Here is a 22,789-nt window from a genome sequence, read left to right as displayed (position 1 = left end):
ATCCACCTAGTCAACCATCTTTAGAGGCATCTAGTAGCACTTTAGGCACCTCTAATGATGCATATAGATCTGTTGGGCTACCACTACTAGGTGATGTTCGTGGTCTTTCAAGACATCAGACACAAGATTTGGCACTGTATTTTTTGGAGGATATGTTGCACATTATTAGTTATATTTTGGATACATAGGGGATTCTAGTTCACTCAGTGATGGATGTTGTTAGACATCATCAGAGACTCGATGTAGTTTCATAGACACAGGCTGCCACACCAATGACAGACGATACACCTGTGCATAGCTCACAGCATTCGGTACCAAGCTCATGAAACTCTATAGATGAGTCAAGCATACGAGTTGGAGATGTCCAGATCACAGCTGAGGGTCTTGATGATTTTGGTGAGCAGTTGCAAGGCCTGTCTGAGATTGATACTAGTTCGACCTTGGGTATTTCATTGTACATGGACCTATTGTTTAGATGATCTGGCAACATTGATTCTACACCATTACCCAGCCAATTACATAGTCCACTTCACTTAGATTTACTAGCAGTTGGACATGGTGCTGAGGGTGGTTTAGTAGTGTAGTACCTAGAAAAAGGGATAAATGCATAACATACTATGAAAAATCACAAACTCAATCAACATACATTAGCACCCACTAGTCTACCATGAAAGCCAAACTAATAAAGAAAGTAATAGAAACCCCCTCTTTCATTTGTATCTCCCATGACCTTCTTTCTTCTCCAAATGATGTAGCTCCAACTTGCCTATAATGCACACAATATTGAAGCAAAATCCTATAGTGATGATAATGCTATGAGAATACTTGACATTGTGATTTTAGCTTGAGAGAAATGGTATGAAAATTGTAAAGAAGCTAAGGACCGAAAATGAGAAGAAGAATGCTCATTTTATAAGTGGCATGGAGGATGAGAGCATTGGATTTTTCACCTTGGATATGCGATGTGAAAAGAGATTCCTTTGAGAATCCATGGTGTAGATGACGAAAGATGCCAAATGTAGGATTCTATGATGCATGGAAGTCAAACTTGACTAAATGTGGAAGAGAATCTATGATGCGTCATAAGACATCTCAAGCTGATGGAGAATGAGATGAAGAAGAAAGATTAAATGAGGACATTTTATTATGATGGAAATACTTTTTCTTTTTTTAAGTGCACTATATGTCAAATAGAGCTTTATTTTGATATGGAAAATGGAATGCAATGCATCATGGCATAAAGGGCTAGAGCGCAAATGCAAGCCTTTTGCATAAACAAGCACGATGTAGATAGAGAATGACCTTGTCCTTCTTGAGAGATATGTACATGCCCCAAACTCTCAAAGGTACATTGTAATAGATAGAAATAGAAAAAGATGACCATGAACCATTCCGACCACTCTTATAGATCAGTTTATATCATCGAGTGGCATAGGAACATGATCAAAGAAAAACAAAGCCAACAATAAATCACTCACTAAATAGCATGAGCCAATAGCTATTCTTGTCCATTATTACTTTCTTTTTAATGTTTGAAGGTGTTTTAATGTTTGAAGGTGTTCAAATGGTGTTTGACATGTTGACAATGTGATAGTTCTGGTTGTCGATTTAGTTGATAGGTTCATAGTGACATGTTGGATTGACTGTCGGTTCACATTGCTCAGATAGTGTGATTGTCTTGAAAGTGCAGTGCTTTGGGTTTCAGTCTACAAAGTGCAAGTGTTCATGCAAAAGGGGTGGTTATCCATAATGGATATTTATAAGGTTTATTGCAGATTTTTGATGGGTGTTGTGATTTTTAGGTTTTTTGGGGATATTTGATATTTTTGGTGTGACTGATTTCTTCATGACATTTTATGATTTTTAGGGTTTATTTCAAGACATTTTATGAATTTTAGGGATTTTTTTTCGACATTTTATGATTTTTAGTGCTTTTTTAAGGATATTATATGAATGTTTAGGATTTTTTTAGGATCATATTTGAATTTTTGGGATTTTTTCAAGATCATTTTTGAATTTTTAAGATTTTTTTAGGATTGTATAAGCATATACAAGTGTTAGCTCCAATCTGTGATGCGATAAATCCAATGGATAAAAATTTCTTAGGGATATGCCCCCAGTTCAAGTTCAAATTCATGCACCATGTAGGTAATATGCCCCTAGACAAGACAGAAACTATGTACAAAGGCCAATGACAAGGTGTGTGCAGACTAGTGATGCTTTAAGTAAGATAACAATGGATATCAACTAGTTCGTGAGCCATGGTCAAGGAGCCAAGGATGTCTTGCAAGATGATAGGTATGATCAAGGAATGATAAGGGGGGGAAAACTAGATGGAATCCTGATAGATCGAGGAGCAATAACTGATTACACATGGTGCCTATTTGCCAGGTTTTCACCATGGTACTTTCCCAAAGCACCTATTTGCCAGGTTTTCACTTGTGGATGGAATTTTTCTCTTGACCCAAATTTTCATGCCAAGATGCCTGTTTGCCTGGTTTTCATCAAGGCATCCATTTTTTCATGACTTTTTCACTTTTTTTTTTTTTTTTTTTTTTTTCAGGACATTTTGCTATTTTTTTGATAATTTTTTAGGACTTTTAGATGGAATCAAGAATGTTGCTGACAACTGCTGATAAGAAATTGGTTGTTGTTGTTGTTAGCTAATAATCTTGAGGTCCATGACTGACCATAACTACGCAAGATTTTTTCCAAGTCTATATCTAAAATCAAACCACTAGAAAGGCCTCGAGATATACCATCATGTACTATATGTAAGACAATGTCTACCTCTTGCGAATCAAGGCATTTGAGAATAAATGGGTCAATGGATATATTGTGTGGGATGTCACTAATGATGACATATGAAAAGGCTTGTTGGATAAAGATTTGAGCTTAGGTGTTGGGCAAATTAGGTAGCTGGATTTGGGGATAAACAACTAGATATAAGGGGGGGTTGGGAGGGTTGAGACCAATGACCTTCCACACGAATGTTGATTGAGAGAGATTCGAAAGACTTTGTGGCATGTTGAATACTAGAACATTGATATTCATGGCATCATAATTTTCATCTTGTATCCTTGGGAGCTTCTTAGGTTTTGATTTTTCATGGTCTAATGGTGCCTTTCAGTTTTCACCAAGAGACCTATGCTTGTTATTATTTTCTCTTTTTTCTTTGTAACTAGAAAGTGGAGTTGGCTCCCCAAAATATGCAAATGTGTTCTCTTTAGGAGGAATTGCTTCTTTACGATCTTCAGTCATAATGCCTTCATAGATTTCAAAGTCTATTATGAGAGTGTCATCATTGTCAAATTGATCAAAAATTGGTGGTCCACGTTGGTCCCAATCCAATAGTTTAGGATAACTTGAGCGAATGTCATTATCAATGCTGAATGGGCTTTGGTGAAAGGTATGGATATGTGCATTAGATTTTGTTGTATCATTGGGGTTATGCTCAGAAGCGAGAGGATTGTTGATTTCAAGTGGGATATCCTCAGATGCCTTTTCATCGTTCAAAACATCCATAGTCTTACATGTAGGTACCATAATACTAGGAGGACATATTCGTAATGGTTCAAATCCAAGCCCCAAACTAGGAGGTCATCCTTTTGTAGTGATAGGTTCAATTATTCCTTGTTTCTGAGATCCAAGATCACTACATCCATCATAGCCTTGTTTCTACATGATAGTAAACCCAAGTCCATACTTGCTAGGAGATATCAAAGCGGGTTCTTGTTCTACTTTTTCTTTCTTAATGCATACAGAAGTAATCTCATCAACAAGAGTGGTACTTTGTGTACTGATGTCAAATTGTAGGTCTTGTAATAGTTGTGATTTACCATAAGATTGGGGAGAAACTAGTGACTCCCTAATGTGGGATACTTGAGACATAAATTACTCTCCACACCCATTGTCTTCAATCTTCATCTTTTCCTTGGCCTTACTGAGGAGTATATCAGCATCCACATATTTGGAGGAATCTATAGCTTGTGCTTCATTATTTGCTGGTATTTGATATGTAGTAGCATCTCTTAGATTAGCACAAAATTGGAAAGGATTTGGATCACCAGGAATGGTAACCTCCACGTTGTCATAGGAAAACCTTAGACATTGATGATATGTAGAGGGTATTGCTTTCATAGCATGAAGCCAAGGGTGTCCTAGTATCATGTTGCAATTCATTTTGATATCTAGGACATAGAACAATGTATCTTCAATAGCTGGACCAACTCTAACAGGTAATTTGATGATGCCCTTGGAGAAACATTCACCATCATCATAAGCTTTTATTGTGATTCTTCGAGAGGGATCCACATCATCTTCAAAATAACCCAAACCTTTGACAACCTTAAGAGTACAAATGTTCAGTCCTACTCCTCCATCTATTAAGACACGTTTGAATTTGGCATTATGGATGAAGACTTCGAGATGAAGGGGATCATTGTAGTTGGGTTTGTCCTTAGGAACATCCTGAGGGGAAAAGGTGATATGTTGTGAGGCAAATAGGTTCCCAAGCATGGCTTAGAACTAGGCAACATCCATGTTATCTGGGACTATTGACTCTTTAAGGGCTTGATCCAAGATCTTCTAGTGTTGGGGAGATGGACATAGTAGGTCCAAGATGGATATTTTTGTAGGGGTCTTTATGAGCTATTCAACAAGGCTATAATCAAATGAAGTAGGAGCAGCAAGTCTACTAGGGGTTGTAGGTCTAGTAGAAGTAGTAGGTCTAGATGGGGCTCCGGGTAGGGTGATCTTGGTACAACACATACTGACAGTGCAGTGAGGTTCTTTAGCCTTTAAAGTGAATGTGGATATGTGGGAATCTAACTCATTCAAAAAATTAACAGTGTAGTCATATCCCATGCGCGTGTAATTCACATTAGCTTATGAGTTTGAGTTTGAACTAGAGGGCTTCTCTTTGTCATGATTACCCAAAGGATCTTTGAAAATAGTGTGATCAGAGTTGGATGCTAACAATGATGGATAAACTATGACTACACCATCATCAATGAGGTCTTGTATTGCATGTTTTAGTTGGAAGCATGATGAGGTCTTATGTCCTTTGGTGTGGTGGTAATCGTAGTATTTGTTGTCATCCCACCAATTTGCTTTATTTAACAGTTTGTCTTTGATCGGGGGAAACTGTAGGAAGTTATTACTGAGTAATTGTTGTAGTGTAGTCTTAAGAGGTATCCCCAATGGTGTGAATTTCCTATCCTTGGTTCGAGGTTTCCTTCGGGGTTTTTCCTGTGTGGAAGTCTCAATTTTCTATTGTTGAGGTGTTGTTTGATTAGGAGTTTGTGAATTTGTGAGGTTTGCATTTTTCAAAGTCAATTGAGGTTGTGCTATGCTATGCATGTGGGCATCCAAAATGCCATCATTAGTCACATTCTTTTTTTTGGAGAAAAAATTTAGCTTGTCATTAGAGGAACTAGTGTTTTTGTTTTCCTTGTTTATCTTGAGGATTCCCTTACAGATAATATCATCTTCAATACTAGCCCCCTTTTTTATCAGTTTAAAAATAGTGCTTGGGCTCTTGATTTCGAGTTCATACATTAAGTCTGAGACTAAGTTTTCAATGCACAAGTTTACTTTTTGTTCTTCAGGAATGTCTAGTGAGCATTGACTAACTAAGCTTCTCCAGCGTAGTAAGAATGTGATAAATGATTCACCCGTCTTTTGTTGGGTTGAGCACAAATAAGAAAGTGTCACCTCATTCGTAATGTTAAAGGCAAAGTGGGAGATGAACTTGTCTGCAAGTTCCAACTAGGATTTCATATTACTAGGAAGTTTGGAGTACCATTCAAGTGTGGGCTCACCTAGAGAATGAGGGAACAATCTCATGAGGTAAGTGGGCTCATAACTAAGTTTGGTACATGAGGCACAAAATTCTATGATATGATCAATAGGGTTTCCTTTTCCTCAATATTTTTTGAACCTTGGAGCCTCAAAGTGTTTTGGGAATGGAGGCATATACAGACCTTTATCGAATGGATTAGGATGTAAGTCCCTTTCTATATATAGAGCCTATTTCTTTTGGACTCCCAATGCCTCAACTTGTTTGGAAAGTTGTTTGAATTGTTGTAATAGCTCTTCATTTATATTTTTTGTGATAGTCTTTCCTTCAAGTCTTTTGTGTCTATGAGTAGACCATTTTTTGTGGTGGGAGCTATGTCTACTCGATTTTGACATTTCTATGTCTGATGAGTCTGGTGATGTGTCACTAGGTGGAGGAGGTATGTTGGCACCTCGAAGACAAAAGGGTTGATATCGTGATACCTGTTGGGGTACTTGTTGTGGCATTTGATGTGGCACTTTTTGTGGAATCAACTACGATTGATGTACCATGTGTTTTTCTTGTGCCATTTGTTGTGGTTGTTGTTGGGATACCTATGATGGTTGTATGTGAGGCCATGTATGTGATTTTTGTTGTAGAGGTATCTATTGAGGTTGTTATGGGACATGTTGTTGTTGTAATAAATGTTGTTGGTATGCAATTTTTTGCTCAAGGCGTCTTTGATATTCCATTTGTTGTTTGAGTTGCTCTTGTTGTTTAGAAAACATGGTTTGTTGTTGTTGGAATTTTTGTTGATAAATTTCATATAAGTCAAGTGGGTTTATGTTGGATTGTGTGTTAGGGATGTTGTATACTTGTACCACTTGAGGTTGTTGTTGTTGTGGTTGATGTTTTTGTTGATATGTTGAATGTGTGATGGAAACATTGGGTCCTTGGACTACTATAGGTTGATGTTTTTGGGGTAGTTGGTTAAGTCCTTGAGAAGTGAGCACCATGTTGGTATTGTTGCTTTGGGACCTTTGCATGTTATAGGTTTCTCCTTGGGACATCATGTTGATTTAACAATGAGGTGCATTCCTTTTGGGAATAGGTGTAATTTCAATAAGACTTTTCCTTTGTGCATTATTAGGGATTCTTATAGTTGATGTTTCACATGGTGTACTTGTGGGAGGCTCCATAACATTTGATGTCATAACACTTCGTAGAGTTAAGAGCAAAGGTGCACTTTGTTGATTTTCCTCCAAAGAAGGTATGTCTAGCATCCCTAGAGCACAAGTCCCTTTAGGTGCATCTTGTTGTTGCATCATGTGACTAAAATCAAGTCTTAATGTCCTTTTGGGGTGTTTAGGAATTGGTGGTATTTCGTTGAACAAGGGGTTAGCATTGATGTGTTCAAATGTACTTTGGACGATTTTGATGGTTGATTCTTGATGGGACCTTATAGGTGCCATTATCATGTTTGAAAACTCCAAAGGTTTTTTTCTCTTATCTAAGTCCAAATTGATCATGGGTTGTATGTTTTCAATGGTTGTGTTGGTTTGATGTTTGGACTTAGGTCCTTCCACATTTGGGTTGAATTTGACAATTTCTTGGGCTGCCAAAAGTTTGAAGTTTTTACGAAAGTTTTTGTCTTGACATGCCCTAGCCATTTCTTCATCAGTGATGCCATAATCAGTGTTGGAGTCATCACTGAGGTGTATATTACCTTGTTGCATGTTTGATGTGTTAGGGTGGAAGGTACTTGTTTTAGGTTGGCTGAATTCAAAGGAATGTGATTGTTCATCTTTGGGTGTGGTCGGTACACTTCCTCCTCCTGGTGGTATTGGCACAAATATAGGTTCAAATTTTGGATTCCGTTGAACCATACCATGTGTAGGGTAAGTGTTTGAAGGAAACCTCATAGTAGCTGCATTGTTTAAGTTTTGTTGTGTCATAGCTTAATTATGATGATCTTGCAGATACATGTTCAAGGGGTCTGCAAGTAAAGGTTGTGACGCCTCAATTTGGTCTTCGTCAAATGGTTGTTGGGTTTTATTGCTCTTCTTCTATCTTGGATGAGATTTTGGTTGTGTTTGTGCCTCAAAAAACAAAGGTTGATAAATTTCCTCAGGTCTCTGGGCTAATTGTGTCCTAGTAAGTGCTAGCATGATACCTAAGAATGCAGATGCAATGGGGGAAAACCTAAATGGACTTTTCTACCTCCCAAGTGTGCACCTAAACTACCAACTATGCTAAGACAGTACCAAGTGCACCCATGACATAGTTGGGGGCTTGAACATGAGCAGTTGGTAAGTAAGAGGCATGCAATGGGTAAACAGAGGTGCTAGGGTGCCTAAAATGCAAATTTTGAGTGTTTTGAGTGATTTAGAGTGTTTCCTAAGGTCTTGGGATGCAATGCAAGGTGTGGAAGTGCAGATTAGGGTTCTGAAACTTAGAATGAAACACCTAATTACTAAGTGTGTCCTGAAACTACCAAGTGCATCCTGAAAACACCAACTATGCACTTGGTAAAACAAGGTTGCAGTTGGTAAAAGAGGTCAAAACTTGATAACTAAGATGTGGGTATGCAAGATATGAGTGTTTTTGGGATTTTTAAGTGTTTAGGGATGTTATGCAATGTGAGGAAGTGCTAAATGAATTAGGTTTTTAGCATGCAAAGTGTCAATGTCCTAGGGATGTTATGCAAATGTAAATGCAAGGTGACGTTTTGAAGGTATGCAAAATGAAGGTTAGGGTTATGTTTTGGGCTTGATAAGGATGCTGAATTTTGGTGTATGCAAGGTGTATTATGAAAAGGATGGTGGTCTAGGGTTGATAATGGCTTTTGGGGATATGCAAAATGAAGGTAAGTGATCAAAAGGGCAATTTGGTTGATGGACACTTTGATAGGGTTTGGTAGTGAAAATGATGCTAGGATTTTGAACAATGCAAGATAAAGGGTAAGTCAAAATGATGTTTAGGGATGCTAGGGATATGATTATGCTAATGATAAAGGTATATGTGAGGTTTTTGAACTTAGGTGAAATCTTTACAAGGTATTAACCTAAGAGTTTAACGTTATGACAATAGACTTTGGATCTTGACCCAAAAAAAGGACAAAAAATGATAAGATCAAAATGACAAAGCCAAGTCTACCTTGAAATAGGTAGATTTTGACCAAAGAAAATGATAAAATGACCATGGTCAAGATCCATCATCCATTGACACAATGTAATACTCTAGAGTTCATACTTTGTCCAGATTTTTGACTAAATTCAAAGGTTTTGAGGTTCAAAATGACATTTAGGGGACTCAAAATGGTGATGATGTTGATTGGATATGAAAAATGGACAATGCCTATGATGCAAAATGGGATTTTGGGTGTAAGATGCAGTTTTGGGTTAGGTGCAGAATGAGGAGGTACAAAGGCTCCTAAATGCAGTTTTAGGGTCCTAAAGTGCAATTTGGAGGCCCAAAATGGTCATGCAAGTGCCCAAGTGCACCCCAATAGTACCAAATGCACCTATGACATAGTTGGGGCTAGTTTGGGTGTAGTTGGTAGTTTTTGGGTGCATTTGGTAAACTAGGAAGAATGTTTACTAATTTTGAAGGGTATGGTTGCCAAGTTGATATACCAGGAAGCTAAGATGTTGGGGTTAATGTTATGATGGGTTGTGAGATGCAAAACATAGTGTATACACTAATATGTTAGCAATAAATACTAATCTATTTAAAAGCCAAAGCATTAACTAACAAAATTAATATAAACTTCAAGAGAGACAAAGTGAGGTCCTCAAATGAGAATATGAGCCATGGATGGGCTCTCTCAATGAGGATGATCACTTGATTTAGAGATATGTCTATTTGTGGATTTGGGATGTATGCTCAAGATGGATGCTCAAATTTTCTTCAATGGATGTTGGAATTTGGATGTGGATGTATGTAAAAAGCTATGGAGTTTGTTCTCAAAATGGCATGGTAACTTTAGCTAATGGATTGTGATTATTTTGCAAAGGGGACGGATCCAATTTATAGGAAAGAGGCTTGAGGGATAAGATGCAAGGATGGGGAAAAGCTCATGGAGGTCTCAGATTGCATGAGAGGAGATCACATGGATTGTGCTTCCTTACAGCCAATCAGGGAGTGACACATGTCACAGGGTCATTGGTTAGAGCAAGAGGGGTTGAAGGGTCAACAAAGGAGGCTCAAAGCTCATAAAGACCCTCATAATGGCTTGTAAGAACAATAAATGAGCTTGTAAGAGTCATTTATGGCTTTGTGGAAGCATTTATGGCTTGGTGGTTGAGATATTTTGAGGGAAGACTTTGGCTTGGCTTAGGAAAGTCTTAAGCTTGTTTAGGATTGTGCATATGATTAAGGGTAGGATTAGATTAGGGATGTTAGAGATGGGCAAGTGGATGGAATTTATGAGGGTGGGTGAGTTAGTAGCTAAGCTTGGTTAGTATGGGTGGATGGGGTGGATTAGGCTAAATGGGGGATTAGAGATAGGCTTAGGATGAGGATGAAGACTTTCTAGAAGAGTCTAGAACTTCCTAGGATGAGAATAAATGAGGTTTTAGGAAATAAATAAAGTTTATTTATTTCAAGGGTTTGGGTTTGAGGAGATATTTATTAAAACATTTTTAATAAACACGAGGATTAATATTTAATCTTAATTAAATATTTTGAGTTGGGATTAGGGTAAGGAAATGATGGGATTAGTCTTTAATCAAAATTAAAGAACGATTAGAAGATTTTGGAAGAGGTTAGTGGTCTTAAAGAAATTGGCCAAGTTTTGGGCAAAAAATAAATAAATTATTTATTTTGGGATTTTTGGTCAATTTATTAATTAAATAATTAATAAATAAGGAAATAATGTTTAAATAAGATTTAAACATTTTTGGGAGGGATTCCTTAATTAAATATTTTTAATTAAGATAAAGGGATTTAATTGCATAAAAATAAATTAATTAATGATGATGTCATCAAGGAATTTTTCATAAAATAAAAATACTTTATTTTCTAAAGGATTTTTAAGTGTTTACATTTTTCCCCTCTTTGACATAGTGTTGAAACAACACTATTTCAAAGAAGTTCAGATATAAATGACATGAAGATGACTTTATGGAGCAACACAGTTGCCCCAGTCTCGGGTAGAAGAGAGGGAATGGATTGCACGATGCCCCCTCAAGAAGGTGGTGGGGAGACAAAATGAGGCTTGATGGTTTCTTGAAAAATACAATAATTTGAGATGAGCAGGGAGACTCAGATTGGCAAAGAGAAGGGGCTAAATTAGCTAAAACTCTCACTACAGGAGAATGATAAAGGGAGAATCAGAGGCACAAGAGTAAATAAGCTTAAAAAGGAATCCAGGATAAGGGAAGGGATGATGGGATGAGATAAAGCTGAGGCAACAGGATTTCAAAGAGTCAGATTGATGGAAGATGGGTGTCAGAGATCCCTAGGACTAAGATTGTGGATCTCGAAAGATGAGGCTTGGTGGATTGATTTGATGGGTGGATCCCTAAGACTAGGATTGTGGATCCCTAAAGCTAAGAGTTATGATTGATTATGAGAGATACAGTTGCACAAGCTGGGGTAGGAGAGACAAATGCTGGATATGGATGGGGGATAATGGAGATGAAGGGAATCCATTGAAGCTTTTTGAGCAGGGGGATACTTCAAAGAGAAGTACCACCATGTAGTTGAGCACTAGATTTTCTATAGGACTGTTGGTTAATTTCCAAGGTTACCAAGAACATCAAGGCCTTGTCACCAACTGTCCAGAGGACTAATAGACTGACTCAAAACAAACATGCAAGGATTACCCCAGTAGTACACATGAAACCTCGAGGAAACAGTGTGGAACCGACACTGGATAACCTACAAGAAGAAAAGAAAAACAAATGAAAGACCTGATCAATACCTTATGCTCAGATTGCCCCATTCGTAGCATACCATGATATGGAAGATCGTGGCAACCAAGAGGAGGGAACAAGGAGATTGCTTGGAAAAGATACTTCAAGACCCAAAAGGGAAGATTCCAAATCAAAAGAAAGTGAAAATCCAAAAGAGAACCATTTGCCAACAAGATGGGTAGGATGAGGTACTAACGGACCAAGATCAGATATGAGGAAAGCTATATCCTGCAAGGATCTATCAAAGAGCACCTAAGCTAGTGGATTTGGAATAGTGATGCACTTGGCAAGCTGAACTAAGAAGGATAAGACTTTGGTGATAGGAGATCTAGCTAAAAGATGCATTTGAATAGCTAACCAAGGGTTGTGCGATGTGTGCAAGATGCTGATCAAGGATGAACTGACACGAAAGCTAGATAGATACAATGGTACTAGCTAAAGAGGATGTACAAGCTGACAGACCAAGATATGTTACAAATGTACAAGGTTGTTCATGTTTTGGTTTTGTGAGATGGAAATGTTTTAGAGTGTGTTGGATGGATAGTTGGATAATTTGATGGTTTTGTGAAAAGCTTGAGGAAAATAGGATTCTTTGTGTGCATGTGATAGCATACAAACTAGGATACAAGCTTTGGCATATAATACAAGCTAGAATATGGTACAAGTTTTGGACAAGATTTGGATGTACAAGGCATGGTACAATATTTACAAGGTATGATACAAGCTTTGGTACAAGATTTACAAGCTGTACAGGAGGTATTTACAAGCTTCATTAGATGTTGGATATTTGGTTGGAACACCAAGGGAACAAGCAGGTGTTTTATGGGATGGTGAATGGATGGATGAGGGATAGGATAGTGATAGATAATGGATTAGTCTTAGTACACAAGGCACCTGAATTACCAGGTTTTCACCAAGGTACTTATCCAAGGCACTTGAATTGCCAAGTTTTCATCATTGGACGCTTATTTCTCTTTACTATTTTTTTGTATTTTTCAAAAGCTGGATATACCAAGGATCTTCAAGCATAGGACTTCTTGAGATGAATGATGTTAGTAAGATCATTCAAGAGTTCTCCTTCCGGTGTAGATAGTTGATAGGCTCCGGAGCCAAAGAAGGCAGTGACAACATAAGGACCAAGCCATGTAGGTTCAAACTTGCCTTTCTTTTCTCGATCGGCTTGGACTTTCATATTTTCTTTGAGAACCATGTCGCCCAACTAAAAGTGTCGGGGAAGCACCTTCTTATTGAAGTTCCTTTTGAGATGAGATTGATAGACTATGAGGTGATCATAGGCATGTTGTCGCTTCTCGTCTAGGAGATCTAGCTGGGTGAGCTAAGCTACTCTATATTCTTCATCTGATATTTGCCCTCGCAAAGATATGCTCAAGGAGGGAAGTTTAACCTCTATGGGTAATACCACTTTAGCACCATAGACTAGGGAGTATGGAGTTGTGCCTGTGGACTTATGAAAGGAGGTTCAATAGGCCCATAGGGCTAGATTTATTTGTAGGTGCCAATCGCGGCCAAAATCATTGACAACTTTCTTTAAGATTTTGAGGAGGGTTTTGTTAGTTTCCTTTGCCTGGCTGTTACCTTGTGGGATATATGGGCTAGAAAAGTAGTGATGGATGCAGAGGGAAGTACATAATTCTTCCATGTTGAGATTTTCAAAGTTATCATCTTGGTCGATGAAGATGGTGGATGGGATGCCGAAGTGGAAAACAATGTGGTACAAGATGAACTTGGAGACCTGAACTCTTGTAGCTGAGACTAGGGGGACTGCTTCCACCCACTTAGTGAAATAGTCTGTAGCTATTATTATTCATTTATGTCCATCAAATGAGAGAGGTGTGATAGTTCCAACTAGATTAAGGCCCCAACAAGCAAAAGGCCAAGGTGGTGCAATAGGCTGTAAATCTTGTGCTGGAGCGTGCACAAGATTGGCATGCTGCTGGCATGGGATACATTTTTTGACAAACTCACAGGAGTCTTCTTCAATGGTAGGCCAATAGTAGCCTACTCTAAGGATTTGTCGTGCAAGGAAAATACCACTTGTGTGGGCATCGCAAAGTCGAGAGTGTACTTCTTTTAATGCCATTGCGGCCTCATTTTCATCTAAACATTGAGAAAGAGTATCGTGATAACCCCAATGATATAGGGTATTGGCTATGATAACATAGCAGGATGAATTTTGCATAAGGTTCTAGTGTTGGGTACGTGTGAGGTGAGGGGAGATGATACCATCTTTAAGGTAAGCGTGAATCTCATGGTACCAAGGGGATTGGGGACCAACCAAGATGCAAACATGGTTTGAGTCATCATTCACATAGGCAGGTGTGAGGAACTGCTTGACTAAAAACTCATACTGCGTAGCCTCTTGGGGAATTTCCAAGAGCAAGCCAATAGTAGCCATAGCATCTGCTGCTTTGTTCTGCATTTGAGGCACTTGTGTAAATTGAAGCTTTGTAAAATGTTGGGTTAGCTTATCAACTAGCTCCTTGTAGGGTAATAACTTTTTGCCTTTGGTTTGATATTCATTTAGGAATTTTTTGATGATAAGCTGAGAATCGCCAAAGATTTGTAACTCAGTGATGTTCCATTTTGCGGCTATCTTTAATCCTGCTATGAGAGCCTCATATTTAGCTATATTGTTGGTGCTAGGGAATTGTAGCTTGAAGGCTTTTAGAATGTAATCTCCCTGAGGTGTGACCAACAATATTCCTACCCCTGATCCATGAGATGTGTATGAGCCATCAAAATAAAATTTCCATGGGGGTTGTTCTTCAATTAGACATATATTCTCATTTGGAAATTCTGTGATTAAAGGATATGCATCTACTAAAGGTGCGTTAGCTAAATGATCTGATATGGCTTGGCCTTTGATTTCCTTTTTGTCCACATATTGGATGTCAATTTCACTAAGGAGCATAACCCATTTGGCCAAATGGCCTATAAGTGCTGTTCTAGAGAGCATATACTTGAGAGGATTAATTTTGGATACTAGCTAGACGGTATGACTTAGCATGTAGTGGTGAAGCTTTTGAGTTGAGAAAATAACTGCCAAACAAGCTTTTTCCATAGGAGTGTAATTGAGTTCATATCCAACTAGGGTTCTACTAAGATAGTAGATGGCTCTTTCTCTGTCGTAGTCATCATGTTGTGCTAGAAGTGCCCCTAGAGCAGTAGGCGTTGCTAATATGTACAAGATCAAGGGATGACTAGGAACTGGTGGAACCAAGATAGAGGGATTGGAAAGATATTGCTTGAGATGATCGAAGATGCATTGACATAAAGGATCCCACTTGAAGTTTTCATCCTTCTTCAGTAAATGTGTAAATGCCGTACACTTATCTACAAGCTGGGAGATGAAGTGCTAGACGGATTGAAGCTTTCCCTGAAGAGTGTGAAGCTATCACAATGTCTAGGGAGGAGGCATGTCTAAGATAGCCTTGACCTTCTTGGGGTTGATCTCTATACCTTGTTTAGAAACTATAAAGCTTAGAAGCTTGCCAGATGTGACCCCAAAGACACACTTCTTGGGATTCAGCATGAGATGATATTTGGCTAACCTATCAAAAACTTTCTTTAGGTTAGCAAGATGATCCATGAAGGTATGAGATTTGACCAAGATATTATCCACATAATCCTCCAAAAGGCTATGGATAAGATCATGGAAAATGGCTGTCATAGCTCTTTGATAGGTAGCCCCAGCATTCTTTAGGCCAAAAGGCATCATGTTGTAGCAAAAGGTTCCCAAAGGGGTAGTGAATGTTGTCTTGTGTTGATCTTCTGCTACAATCTTGATTTGATTATACCCAAAAAATCCATCCATGAGGGACAAAATTTCATGTCCAGCTGTAAGATCTACAATCATATCTATGTTGGGCAATGGAAAATCATATTTTGGACAAGCTTTGTTAAGATCTCTGAAATCAGTATAGATTTTGATGTCATCGGAAGGCTTAGTGATGGGGACCATGTTGGAGATCCACTCTGAGTAGTTGATAGGTCAGATAACCTTAGCAGCTAACATTCTTTCTAACTCAGCTTTGACTAGTAATGCCACCTTGGGGTGCATTTTTCTAAGCTTTTGTCTAACAGGCTTGATCTTTGGATCGACTGTAAAATGATGAACTACAAGCTTTGGATCAAGTCCTGGCATGTCCTGATATGACCATGCAAATCGGCTAATGTTCTCTCTTAAGACCTCAAAGAGGAGGTCAACTTGGTCTTGCGATAGGGATGCAACAATGTGAACAAGTCTAGGGATCTCTAAAGAACCGATGTTGACTTCTCTAGTATCCTCAATTAGAATAGAAGACACCTTTGGTCGATTATCTTGAGGAGGCAATGCTAAATCCTCATGTTCTACTTGTGACTCTAGATTTTCTTGCTAAGGGGCTCTCTTCATTGCCTTAGCTAGTCTTGGATTCACCTTAGTTCTAGTTTTGGGTGTATCAGAACTAGGTTGGGATTTTCTCCAAAATACCCCTTGGGATCTAGCTTATAGATATAGGCAGAATTTGGCTTTGTTTTCTTGTGAGGAGTTTCGGCTCCCATGAATCTTAGAAGTGCTTCCTCTAATGTGAATTTATCAATGTGTATGATGCTTGTTTGGTCCCAATCTATGAGTTTAGGGTGAGCGAGTGGTAGGTCGATGAAATGGATGGATAGTTCTTGGAGAACAGAGTCTCCTAGGAAGATTTGGTTTGGGATATCATCGTAGGCTCTCTTTTCAACTTCCTCTAGAATGTATTCGATTTCTACAAGGTCACGGTGGATGTTCAAAAAAGCATGACCGTTTGTATTGGTGCCCCCAGTTGTGGGTATGCCAAAGCCCAGTCCTAACTTCTTTTCTCGTTTGTGTGCTTCGAAGGGGTATTGCATGCCTCTTTCTTCTGGTCCTAGACAACCACCTTGATAGTTCCATTTTTTAGTGATGAGCTTCTATGCTTGGGGATACTTCTGGCTGAAGTGATCAAGGTGTGCTTGATCTATTGGAGGTGCATCCTTATGTAACCAATTGTTGATATTTGGAGTCAGCTCCTCATGAAGAGGGATTCTCGGGGATAAAAAGTTTGTTGGGCCAAGCTATGTGTATCAAGGAGGTGGAGTCTCCTTGGCTTTATGATATGTGGGCTATCCATGGGTGTGTGGATCAAGTGGCAATGCACCAACTGCAAATGCATCAAACAGGCTATATTCTCTACAGCCTTTGTTGTTGATCTTCATGGTGGATAGGGTGGAGGCGAGGATGGTTTTGAGGTCATTACAGGTGTTGGATGAACTGGCGATGGATTGGCTGATTTCAATGCCAGGGAAATGGTTTGTATATGAGGCTTCAACCGTATTGCAATAAGAAAATGGTTCTGGACCAACATGGATGGTCACTTCTGTGCCCCGATGCAGAAATTTGAGGCACTGATGATATGTGGATGGAACGGCCTTCATGGCATGGATCCATGGGCATCCAAGGAGGAGGTTAAATGGTAGGTTTAGATCAACAACATGGAAAACTGTCTCTTGGATGACCAACCCAATCTTGATGGGTAGCAAAACTGTCCCCTCTGTGGTTCGCTCCAAGTTGTCATAAGCTTTGATGGTGATAACCTCACTAATGATATCTAGCTTAGTATACCCAGCTTGTTTTATGAATTTTAGGGTGCAAATATTCAAGGTTGATCCATTATCTATCATTACTCTTTTTACGAAAAAGTTAGATACCATGATGGCTATGTGAAGGGAAAGGGTGTGATCTGGCTCGACCACGGGTATGTCGGTGGGTTTGAATGATAGGGCACATGAGGATGAAAGGTGTCCAACAAGATTATGAAAATTAGTCACATTAATATTTGAAGGGACATGAGATTCTATGAGAGCACTATCAAGGATGTCTTTATACAGAGGACTGGTGTGAAGAAGGTCTAAAATGGAGATTTGGGCTGGCATGTTCCCAAGGTGTTCCAAGATATTGTATTGGCTTTTGGATGGAGCTGATGATACTGCTGGGGTTGATAGTGCTGATGGGACTGATGGGGCTGTGATGTTCAATCACGCTCTTCTAGTGGTGATTGTACACTCATTGTTTGGGCCTTGGATATTGATAACATTGACAGAAGGCTCTTTTTCAGATATACAGCCGATGAGGCTACCATAGTCTATGTAGGATGAAGTGTGGTCATTGTTCTTCTCATGTTGTTGGTTTGGTTGGCAATTGTTGGTGTTGTTGTTGTTGGTTTGGATAGGTGTTTTTCTAGGATTTTGGTTGTTGTGAGGAGGAAAAGAATTTTGATAGATCTGTAAGCCTACATTGGGAGAGGTTTGGGCACCAACAATGATTTCTTTCCAATCAATGAGGTCCTGCACATAATCTTTCAGTTTCATGCATTTGAGGGTGGTGTGACCTTTTACCCTATGAAATTTGTAGTACTCATTGTCTTTGTACCATGCAGCTTTGGATTGGCTAGGATCAATTTGCTGGATAGGAGGGAATTTGATGAGGTTTTCCTTAGTCAATTTCTCAAAAATAACATCCAATGGCTCACCAAGGGGTGTATAGTTTCTAGGTGCAGGTTGGAACTTAGGCTTTGGTCCTACAGCTACATTGATGGCATTAGCTTGATTGCTAGACCCTTGAAAGTTGGGTCCTGGATTGTGGCTTTGATAGCTTTGGTGATTCTACTATTGGTAGTTGATAGCTTGTCGATTTTTTGGTTGATACAGTGGGTTGGACTAATTTTGGGAAGGACCAACAATATTCACGTCTTGTATCGGTAACCCCATATGTTGCAACATGCTTGTTTTTGTTCCAATACCTAGACTTGTCATTGGAATGTGATTGATTTTGGTTGGCCTCCTTGTAAATCTTGACCACACCATCTTTAATGAGTCCTTGCTCAAGGATCATTTCTTTCTCTTTGATATCCTTATAGGTCTGCAAATAGTTCATGGTCATGTGGTGAACCAAGCTGGGATGGGCATTATCAATAAACATTTTCACTAAATGGCACTCTGGCAAGATGCAAGATATGCGGGTGGTAAGGGTTTGCCATCTTTGCAGGTATTCGGCAAGGCTTTCTCCACCTTTTTGCTTAGTGTGGACAAGATCAACTACCGATAGCTCTATTTCAACAAGATGGGCATATTGGGCTACAAATGCCTCAGATAATTCAGAAAAGTTTTTAATTGTGCCATATGGGATTCCATAAAACCATTCAAGAGCTGGTTCGGCCAAGCTTTTGGGAAAGAGGTTCAAGAGGAAGACGTCACTGTATGCCACTTCTTGGCAGTGCATATAGAATTCTTTGATGTGGGTGACTGGATCTCCTTTTCCTCTGAATTTGTCAAACTTGGGTATCTCAAAATGCTTGGGGAATAGAGTCATAGTAATGGCTCTATCAAATGGATAAGGAGACACAGTCTCAAACTTAAATTTCTTCGGATCATTCCCTTCTTGGATGGCTTTCAGAGTTGTCTTCATTTCTTCCCATTCTAAATTGATGGGTGATGGCTGGGGTGCCCCCAATGTAGGAGTGCCCTGAGGTAGGTATGTGCTAGATGGGGCTACTAAATATGGATGGCTGTGAGGGATTTTCTGATAGGGATTGTACATTGCTTGGGTAGCTGTACGATGGATGATAGTTTGCTGAGGCTGAGATGGCATATATTGCTGCATGTGCTATGAGGTTTGCTGTTGGTATGGGATTTGGGATTGAGGGATGTAGGCTGGTTGTTGGATAAATGGATTGCTTCATGGAGGTAACGTGTAAAATGGTTGTGAAGCTTGAGGAGTTTGACCAATGTAGGTGGGTTGCACCCCCATTTGGGATGGTATCTACAAATAATTGGTGGTTGGCAGGGGTGGCAGATTACCTCCTAAAAGTGGCATTGAAAAGTAATTGGTAATAGGAGGTAATGAATTAGTTGGTGGTGGAGGTGGTGGGATTTGAAAGTTTGGAAATGGAACTGATGGGTTTGATAGATTGATGGAGTGAGGGTAGTAGCTTGTGGATTTGTGGCGGATAGCACTAAGCTCCAAGGACCTAATGGAAATGATGGAATTGTGCTTTGGGCTATGGTGAGTAAGCTAGGGGAGATGAAAGGTTGATTACTTAGCCCCATGGGTGGCATCCCTGTTGTATATTGCTGAGGTTGGCTAAAGATGCTAGCACTTATTTGGGAGATGGGTGGATTTGGAAGGCTAGGTTGGAGAGCAGTAGCAGCAATAGTGAAGAGAGTTAATGGTGAGGTGTTTTGGGCAAAGATAGTTTGGAGTGGTGAGGTATGAACCAAGGGTGGAGTGGTGGTGGCTGGATTGGCTTGCGGAATGGAGATTTCAACTTGGGTGGAAGATGGTATGTTTGGGTTTGTTGGATCAAAAGGATTGGCTTGAGGCTCTTCTTTTGACACATATTGAGGATAATATGAATCATAAGGGCCTATTGGGAGTGGTAGTTGCCCAAACAATGGGTGAGATGGATCTGATAAGGGAGGAGGTCTTCCAAAGTCGAAGGCTCCTATATTGTCCCTTTGAAAGTTAGCCATGATTGTTTCTTTGTTCTTGTCTATAATGGCATTCACCAATACTGCATTTCCTAGTTGGTTCATGAAAGCTTCAATGTCAGTAGGTGATGGTATAGCTTTCTCTGGGCTGAAGGATGGTTGAGTGCTCAAGGGGAGCGATGTTGTTTAATCCAAATGATAGGGCTCCATTGTTTCCTTCTTCTTCTTGGCTAAGCGAGTGACGGGTGGCATGAAAATGTCCCTAGGGATGAGATGCAACAATGCTGATGGATGCAAAGGAGGGAGGCTTTTCTATGCAAATGATTTCCTAGGTTGAGGCAAAGCTATATGACAAACCTAAGGAGGATTGGGTTGGAGATTCTAACTTAAAAGATATGTTGCTAAAGCATGAAAGGTCTGCTTTCCTATGTGCAAGCTTGGTGGTGATTGTGTCAACTTAAGGATAGACTGATGATCCTTTAGGAAAAACACAAGATTGACCACTTGTGGATCCCAACCTTTAGCTCAAGGTGATGAGGGATGACAAGTGACAAGGCTAGATTACCCTAGACAAAGCTTTGTCAAAGGGATAACCTCGGTGAGACTAGTGGATTTGCAAGATGGTAGGAATGGCAGAATTTTGCCAAGCTGACAACAATTTTGAAGGCTTGGATGTGAATTTTTTGATTGCTGGTTAGATGGTTTGGTTCTAAAGAAAAGAACTAAATGAGAGGGATGAGCTAAAATGCTTTAAAGGGATAACCTAGAATGGTTGGCTTTCCTAAAAAGATGACTCTAAAGTGAAACTTATGCAAGAAGATGTGGAGAAACAAGGGGGCCTAATCATAGAAATCATGCCTAGTTGGTAAGACATAAGTAGGGCTAACTCCTGGATGCTTGCTAAATTTGATAGTGTGATCTAACCAGGCATCTTGATAGGTTTCGTCGGTAGCTTTTTCTTTTGCTTTGTGGAGTTTGGAAATTTGAGGGCTTGGTGTTACTTCCTTTCTCTTGGATGAAATTTCTTGGTATGCCTAAGATGGCTTGAGTTTGACTTTGAGAAACTTTTGTTTGGGTTTGGGTTGTTCGGACATAAATTCATGAATCTGCTTGGCTTTGAGAGATCTTGGTTGTTTTGCTTCAATGTGTTAAACTTTTGAAATAGGCAGTGACTACGCTAAGTGTGCCCTAAGCTAGGATTGACCAAGTTTGGAAAACATTCATTCAACAAGTAAAAGATCAAGTAATAGATAGGAACAACCAGATAGAAGTTTGTGATTCTCAGAAGATAGTAACTGTGTCATGGAGTGTGTATGTTTTACAAATATTTTCAGTAGTCACTTAAAACACATTAACATCCTAGATGGTTGTCTACAAGGCTGACAGTTGGTTTAGCTAGGGAGTCCTCGATATACCCAAGGTATGTGAGGCCCAAATCCTTAGATGAAACCAAAACAATGTCATACAGCTGAGAGGAGCGGTAACCCACTTCTCCTCTTTCACTTCTCAAGGGTATAAAGTTCTTTGAGGCTTAGCTCGAGTGATAAAATCTTGATCCCAAGAGAGGTGTCTTTGGATTCACCACCCGATCTTTATACTCCGCTGGAATGCTGGAGTTGAGGTCGTCCCAAGGGGTGATGAAATCCTCAAGCAAGCCTCCTAAAAAAAAGAAATAAGGTTTTGGATCCTAGTCTTATGCATCCAAGATAGCCTCAAAAGATAACAAAGGGAGAGAAGATTTAGATGACGTTGGGCTAAAAAACACGTTTGTTCTTTTACCAATTGATTCTTATGTGTGCTGATCTAGACTTTGCAAGCACTCATGTTTAAGATACAATATTTATTCCAATTTTGAAGCGTCAACAAAAGTAAAATCGATCGAAGAATGCAAGCAAGAAAAAGAGTTAGGGTCAACAAGGAAATAAACTTGCACGCTTGGAGGCCCTCCACGTCAAGTATTGATTGATTTCCTTTAAGGCATTCAAGAGTTGGTGTTTGTTCATTTTAAGGCCAAAACAAAGATGTGTGTAAAGCTTGATTTCAAGTGCGCACCCGGACGCCCTCCACGCCAAGATTTGTTCAATTTTTTATGCCCAAATGAAGTGTTAGCGAGACTAATGTGCATTCAAGAAATTTTCTATCTTAGAAAAACTAATAAAAAATCAAGTGAGTGGAGTTTGATTTTTGGTGGAGCACTTAACACCCTCTTAGGTAGACCCATCCCCATATATGGCGTTGATATTGCAACCAATTGTTAGAATGATGGGTAATTAAAGAGGGTGAGTCCAACAACAAACTCATTCAAAAGTGTCTTTATTTTTTTTTATAACTTAGAAAGTTTCTAAAATGTGAATTCTTTTTATGCCCCAAAAGATGAAGTGTGAGATATTGTAATGATTAATTGATCCTTTGCATTCAAGATTGTGTTTTTTGTTTTAAGCATGCATTCCAAGAAAAACTTGATTTTAATCCATGGCATTCAAGATTGATTTAAGTGACATTCATTCAATGAGAAATGTGTTTAAAAATGAAAGTTCATTCTAAGAAAAACCTATAAAAAACATGATTAGGTTTGTAAGATGCTCCA

Source organism: Cupressus sempervirens, chromosome 7 (assembly GCF_028749045.1).
Source record: "Cupressus sempervirens isolate cs-2001-9-10 chromosome 7, ASM2874904v1, whole genome shotgun sequence".
NCBI classification, from domain to species: domain Eukaryota; kingdom Viridiplantae; phylum Streptophyta; class Pinopsida; order Cupressales; family Cupressaceae; genus Cupressus; species Cupressus sempervirens.
The sequence above is the reverse complement of the archived record's forward strand: the minus strand, read 5'-3'. Positions refer to the sequence as shown.